Here is a 6,921-nt window from a genome sequence, read left to right on the forward strand (position 1 = left end):
ATGCTTATTGCCCATTTATTGTAGGTGTGTGCATGTATACACACATATGTGTATTGTTTATGCCATTGGCCTAGCTTTTCTATTTGGCAGTTCTTTTGAGGTTTTCCTGGTGATTTTAAGCATTCATATATTTTAAGAATATTATCCCTTTATCACATTTATTACAACTATGTTCTCCCGTTTGGCCATTTGCCTTTTAATTTCTTAACAGTATATGTGTTTTGGTTTTGAACTATGTTACAGTTTCTTTTGTGATTTCTTCCATGCAACTTCAGTCACATCCCCGCTCTGACTTTGCCCTTCCAAACAGAACTTCTGTACATCATCCTGCTGATGGGACTCTGAAGGCCCCTCCCACAGTGTCACCACCTCTGCCCCCATCTCCACCCAGATTCAGGTGTCACCTATGCCTGCATGTCCAAATAGTAATTTGCCTTTCTTTTCTTCTTTTCTCTCTGTCCTCCCCATCTCTTTCTTTTTGACATTAAGACTAAAACATTACAACGGATATGTGTGACTCAGGCTTTGTGCAGACCTTTAAATCTCTTCTATAAAGGGGCCCAGGCCATTTTCAGTATCACTTAGAAGGCATCCGAATCCTTCTCTTATGCATGTGGTGGGGAAGTTATTTACCTCCAGACATGTCACATGGTACTGCTTCCGTCGAGGTCTGGCTTCTCTTTGCTTCTCAGTTATGTGGGTTTACAAGCCAGAAGAGTTGGCCATGGGAATTTAAAATCAGTAGGACTGGGGCCGGGGTCATAACTCAGTGGAACAGCACTTGCCTGGCATGTGTGAGGCACTGGGTTTGATCCTCAGCACCACATAAAATTAAATAAATAATAAAAATAAAGGTATTGTGTTCGTTTACAACTAAAAAAAAAATCTGTAGTACTGCAAATTGGTGCAACCACTCTGAAAAGCAGTATGAAGGTTCCTCAGAAAACTTGGAATGGAACCACCATTGGACCCAGTATGTAGAAAGAAAAAAAGGAAGGAAGGAAGGGAGGGAGGGAGGGAGCAAGGGAAGGAGGGAAAGAAACTTAAAATCAGCATACTATAGTGACTTGGCCACATCAATGCTTATAGCAGCTCAGTTCACAATAGCTAAGCTACAGAACCAATCTAGGCGCCCTTTAATAAATAAATGAATATATATATATATATATATATATATATATATATATATATATATATATATATATCACATTTTCTGTTATATATATATATATATATATACATATATATATATATATGTATATATATATATATATATATATATATATATATATATATACACACACACACACACAATGGAATATTACTCAGCTATAAAGAAGAATGAAATTATGGCATTTCCAGTAATGGATGGAGCTTGCAACCATCGTGCTAAGTAAAATAAACTAATCCCCCAAATACCCAAAGGCCAAATGTCCTCTCTGATATGCAAATGCTAATGCACAATAAGGGGGGGAGTGGAGAATAGAAGTATTTTGGATTAGACAAAGGAAAATGAAGGGAAGGGTGGAGGGATGGGAATAAGAAAGACAGTAGGATGAATCTGATATAACTTTTCTTTGTTCATATATGAATACACAACCAGTGAAACTTCACATTGTGTACAACCACAAGAATGAGAAGTTATACTCCATGTATGTATGAGATGTCAAAATACATTCTAGTGTTGTGTGTAACTAAAAAGAGCAAATAAAAAATTTTTAAAAAGAAAAAAGATGAAGTTATGTAAAAATATGTTCTTAGTAGTTATTAAAACATAAATCATTTAAAAAGAAAGCTTTAAAATTTACTATGTATTTCTTCTCTATATCAGCAATACGTATTTTTTTAAAAAATTAATTCCTGAATATCCTGATCCTATCCACAAAATAACATATGATAATTACAATTAACAATTTGCAAAGCAATTAACAGAGCATAGGGTGTTTTGTTTTTTAATCAATATCTCATTTGATATTCAAAAGATTCAGGCAAATTTTTTTTTCACTTTACAAATGAAGAAACTGTTCAAGAACAAAAAACACAAATAGAAGTCTTCTTTCTTGCACAGACCTATTGTTTTCTATTTCTAATCCATTTTCCCTTCATGACACCATCTTTTTTCTTTTAAAGTTTATATATATACTTTCTAAATATCATTTTTTAAGAGAGAGAGAGAGAGAATTTTTTTAATATTTATTTATTTTTTTTTTTTAGTTTTTGGCAGACACACATCTTTGTTTGTATGTGGTGCTGAGGATCGAACCGGGGCCGCACACATGCCAGGCGAGCCTGCTACCGCTTGAGCCACATCCCCAGCCCCAGAAGTGAAATGGTAAGCGTTTTGATCAGAAACCTTTAAAGAAAGCGCTTTAAAGAAAGTGGAGGTGCTGGGGATTGAACCCAGGACCTCGTGCATGCTAAGCACGCGCTCTACCACTGAGCTACACCCCCAGCTGGCCTAAATATCATTCTTTATAAATAGAATCTGAGATCCCTGGATGAAAGCTAATTTTAGGACTAAGGATAGGAAATGCCTGGAACATTTTGGAGTTAGTAAGAAAATATTCAAAAATGATGGTTATAGGTTAAAAGGACAAGGAGCTAACCTGAAGGAGCTATTAATAGCCAACCTGGGACAATCTGAACAAAAAGAAAATAATATTAGTGAATTAAAACACATATCATAAAATAATAATTTATTATTATTTTGATATAAATAAATAACCAAATAATTGGGATAATTTATTCATATCAGCTCTTCCTTATGAAGGAATTCCAACTGGCAAATGAGGGAATGTAAGAAGTAAAAGAAGAAAGAATGATGAAAATAAAAAACTACTACTTAGTAAACAATAATTTGCAGTCCCACCAATAGTGCATAAGTGCTCCCTTCTCCCCACATCCCCACCAGCATTTATTATTATTTGTATTCTTTTTTGGGAGGGGGGTGCTGGGGATTGAACTCAGGGCCTTGCACATTCAAGGCAGGCACCCTACCCACTGAGCTATATCCGCATCCTATTATTTGTATTCTTGATGACTGGTATTCTATTTGGAGTGAGATGAACTCTCAGTGTAGTTTTGATGTACATTTCCCTGATTGCTAAAGAGTTGAACTTTTTTTTTCATATATTTGTTGGCCATTTGCCTTTCTTCTTTTGAGAAATATTTACTTAGGTCATTTGCCCATTTATTAATTGTGGTTTTTTTTTTTGGTGTTAATTTTTTGTGTTCATTATATATTCTGGCTATTAATCCTTTGTCAGAAGAGTAACTAGCAAGGATAATGGGTTTCAGATCTAAAGACATAGAGGTTGTATGTTAAGTATCTATCAATTCTTATTTTTTTTAATGTTTTTTTTATCAACAAGAAGAAATCTAAATTCAGAAAGAAGGTACAGGAAAAAAGGACACAATGACAAACCTGGACCTGATAAAATATGCTCGTATATTAAGTCTAAGAATCTTTTTGAAAAAGAATTATAACACTTTAGTTTGTATTGCAAAAGGGTAATATTAAAATTATTAACAAAAACTATGGGACATGAGGTCAGAGTTAAAGAGGCCTAGGAGTCTCATCAGGTTAAGAGGAGCGTACAAGTAAAAAATAACTTAAAATTTTTATTGCTGCCCACGAAAGGACAACACTAAAAGTTCAGAAGCATAATATGTAAATTCTGAAAATAACAGAGAGGGAGGAGGGAACATAGAAAAGGTGGTTATTCTACCAGAAGATAGAAAAATAAATAAACAAAGGAGAACTGGAGGCCATCCTGTAGATTGTAAATAAAAACAAGTAATGAACTTAAAAAAAAACAGCAATGTCCATAATCCTAATAAATATAAATAAATTAAACAATAAAATGGAGAGATTCATGAATTAGAATTTTTAAAAAAAATTCAGTTGAATGTTACTTCAAGATTCACAATAAACATAAGGACAAAGGAAAGGCTGACTGTTAAGGCCCTGTGTGTTAGACTGGATTACTACTGGTCTCGGTTTCATTCCCCTCTCATCCGCACTCTTGCCATAGCCTCTTCCTGAGCAGTCTAGATTCTTGCTCCTTGACTTTGGACTTAGTCATGGAATTTCCTTTGGCCAGAAATGACAGTGTGCCAGTTCTGAGCATCCCCACGTGTTTTCCATTGTCCTCTTGCTGCTTTGCCTTTGCCACCAGCACTTCTCTTATAAAGTTGCTGTCCCAGTAGCACCAACACCAGAATAAACCCTTGTCGAAGAGAGAGATTTCCCTGCCAACCTGCAGGCCCGCAGCAAGAAGCAGAGCTTCCCAGCCCAGCCCAGCCCAGCTTAGATCAGCAGAGCCCAGCTGATCAGTGTTCTGTGAACCAATCTTTTATTTTAGTCTCCATGTGCTTACTTGGCATAATAGGGAGATATAAGGCCTATAATCTCCTGCCTACCATTTTGAACCCTGGTTTTGTACAAGGTGCTTTTGTATTTTGTGTACCCTGCCAGCTCAGCAGCTCTTGGGAATGCTACAATCTGCAGGATGGCCTCCAGTTCTCCATATCCTCCTTTAGGTCTTAATCCCTTTTATGCTATTTAAATCACAGTGACTTATCTGCATTTATTTTTTGTCAGATTGGCCTAAAATGTTGTGGGTGCTGCACAATACTTGATACAGTGGTTCCGGCTCATTTGTTGCAAGGAAGCATTTGGGAGTAGTAATCTTTTCAACTTTTAAAAAATAACATAAGGAAGAAATCCACCATCTCCTTTCCTCTGCTGAGTTTACCTTTAGCTCCTAAAATGAGTGGCTACTATTTATTATTTAATCAAAATTGTACCTCTTTTTTTTTTTTTTTTTTTTTTGCATGCTAGAGATTGAACCCAGGATGCTTTATCACTGAGGTTCATCCCCAGCCCTTTTTATTTTTCATTCTGAGACAGGGTCTCACTAAATGGCTGAGGCTGGCCCTAAACTTGCCATCCTCTTGCCTGAGCCTCCTCAGTCACTGGGATTACAGGCATGCACCACTGCGCCTGGTGCCTCTGATGTATTCTTAACAACATCTTCCTTGTAGTTTTGAGAGCTTTTTTTGGACACCTATCCTCCACCTATTTATAAGTTGTCCATGGTCCCCATTTAGCTCCTTTAATTTTTGGAAAGCTATGTTTTTCTTGTAATAACCTCTTTGCTTCTGATAGATAATAGTGATGTAAATTTAACAAAGTCTAATTAGACTGGTGGATTTTCCATTCACATTGACACCACACAAAATTTGTACTTACCAGCCATGTTCAGCAGTGTCCAGGAAACTGGAAAAAAAAAATCTGAGCATTTGCAGGAAGCTACTTATCAAAGCACAGAGGGAAAGAGTCTCAAAACTCTTGAAGGCAAATCATAGTTCTATGAAAAATTGATGTAGCATCAAACAATATAGCCTGAGACATTTCAGTGAACTCGTGTTATGAAGGTGTAATTCTTGTGTTTTATACCTGCACACAATAAAAGGATCAGGATTGTTTGAAAAGCCTGCCTCATTACTTAGACTCTTAAATTGCCAGCCTGCATTTTTAAAAGTCACATAAAAGGATGGATTTGTGATAGAAGGAATGCATTGATTTCCCCACATTCTGTCTCTGAAATGGCAAAAAAAAAAAAAAAAAAAAGAGACAGTATTTGAAAGAACCATCAGGTTCAATGTTTATGACAATAATAAAAACTTTTTAATACCGAATGTTCTAAAAGATTTGAATTTTTGTACCAGATACAATATAAGACTAGGACAATAAGTTTATGAAGTGACACACAGTTATTTGGGAAATAAAGAATGCTTCCAAGAAACTCTGGATGATTTATAAGCAAAACAAACTCTCACGTAGCAATAACAGGAAAAAGAGAATATCACAATCACAATATTTATTCTCAACTAGAGGTAATCTACTTCAGTTTAGGCCAAGTAGCAAGCTCAAGGCCACTCACCAGGAAGTTTCGATCTTGTTTTACTCTAAAAAGTTAGAAGAAGCCAGCAGCATGGTTGATTTTGTCATGGGTGTTGTTGCTGCTGCCAGATGTCCAGGTGTGGAGGGCTCACTCCATTCCTGACACCATCGTCTCTGCTTCACACTGAGACTCCAGGACTTTGGTTTGAATGTTTTCAATTCTACTGATCCCATGTCTCCACTCCCTCTCCCGTTTCTTGTAGACAACCATTCTAATGTACTTCCAGTCGTGTGTGTTTAGTGAATATATGCCTGTTATGTGTGGTTCCAAGAACAAAGATGCATCTGTGAATAAAACAGATAAAAACCCCTGCCTTCCTGAGCCTGTATTTATTCTAGTGATGCCTAATTTTAAAAAAGCAGTAGGAAATATCATTAGAGGGTAATGGGTACCATGAAGAAAAATTAAGAGAGAAGACAATATTCTTGGGATTGCAGTGCCACTTTAAACAGGAAGGTCGGGAAAGGTCTCACTCAAGAGGTGATATTTGGGCAAAGATTGGAAGAAGTCAAGTGCGAGATCCATGCAGATGTCCCAAAGACCTCAGCACGGCCACTGCCACAACTCTAAGCCTTGGTTTCTAACTGCGGTGTGGTTTCATTCTGTGCTTCTCCCAAACTTGACACGTGAGTTCTCTGGAGAAGGCCCCATGCGAGCAGCTCACTGATGAATACACTCCAGAAAGATTTTTTTATGGGTGTTAACATAATTCAACCAAGTACTTCTGAATTTTTCTTGAGAATAGCCACATTTGCCTACACCGCTCGCAGCCCACTGGGGCCACTATATGGTTGCCCTGGGCTTTGTCCAAATTTCTAATTTTTGCCAGTATGATGAAAATAAAATAATATTTCATTTTTAAGGGACTCACTTTTTAAAAAATAATTTTTATTATAGTTAAATATATAAGAAATTTTGCCATTTTAAGTGTACTACTCAGTCTCATTAATTA

General features: G+C 36.5%; 1 non-coding gene across 1 annotated transcript; it reads right to left on the reverse strand.

Moving 5' to 3' along the window:
* Nucleotides 1–2,379: 2,379 nt before the first annotated feature.
* Nucleotides 2,380–2,451, reverse strand: Trnaa-agc (transfer RNA alanine (anticodon AGC)). Its single transcript has one exon. It is a non-coding gene; the product is annotated as a tRNA-Ala (tRNA).
* Nucleotides 2,452–6,921: the final 4,470 nt, after the last annotated feature.

The sequence above is a fragment of the Marmota flaviventris genome, chromosome 14, assembly GCF_047511675.1.
Source record: "Marmota flaviventris isolate mMarFla1 chromosome 14, mMarFla1.hap1, whole genome shotgun sequence".
Classification (NCBI taxonomy): domain Eukaryota; kingdom Metazoa; phylum Chordata; class Mammalia; order Rodentia; family Sciuridae; genus Marmota; species Marmota flaviventris.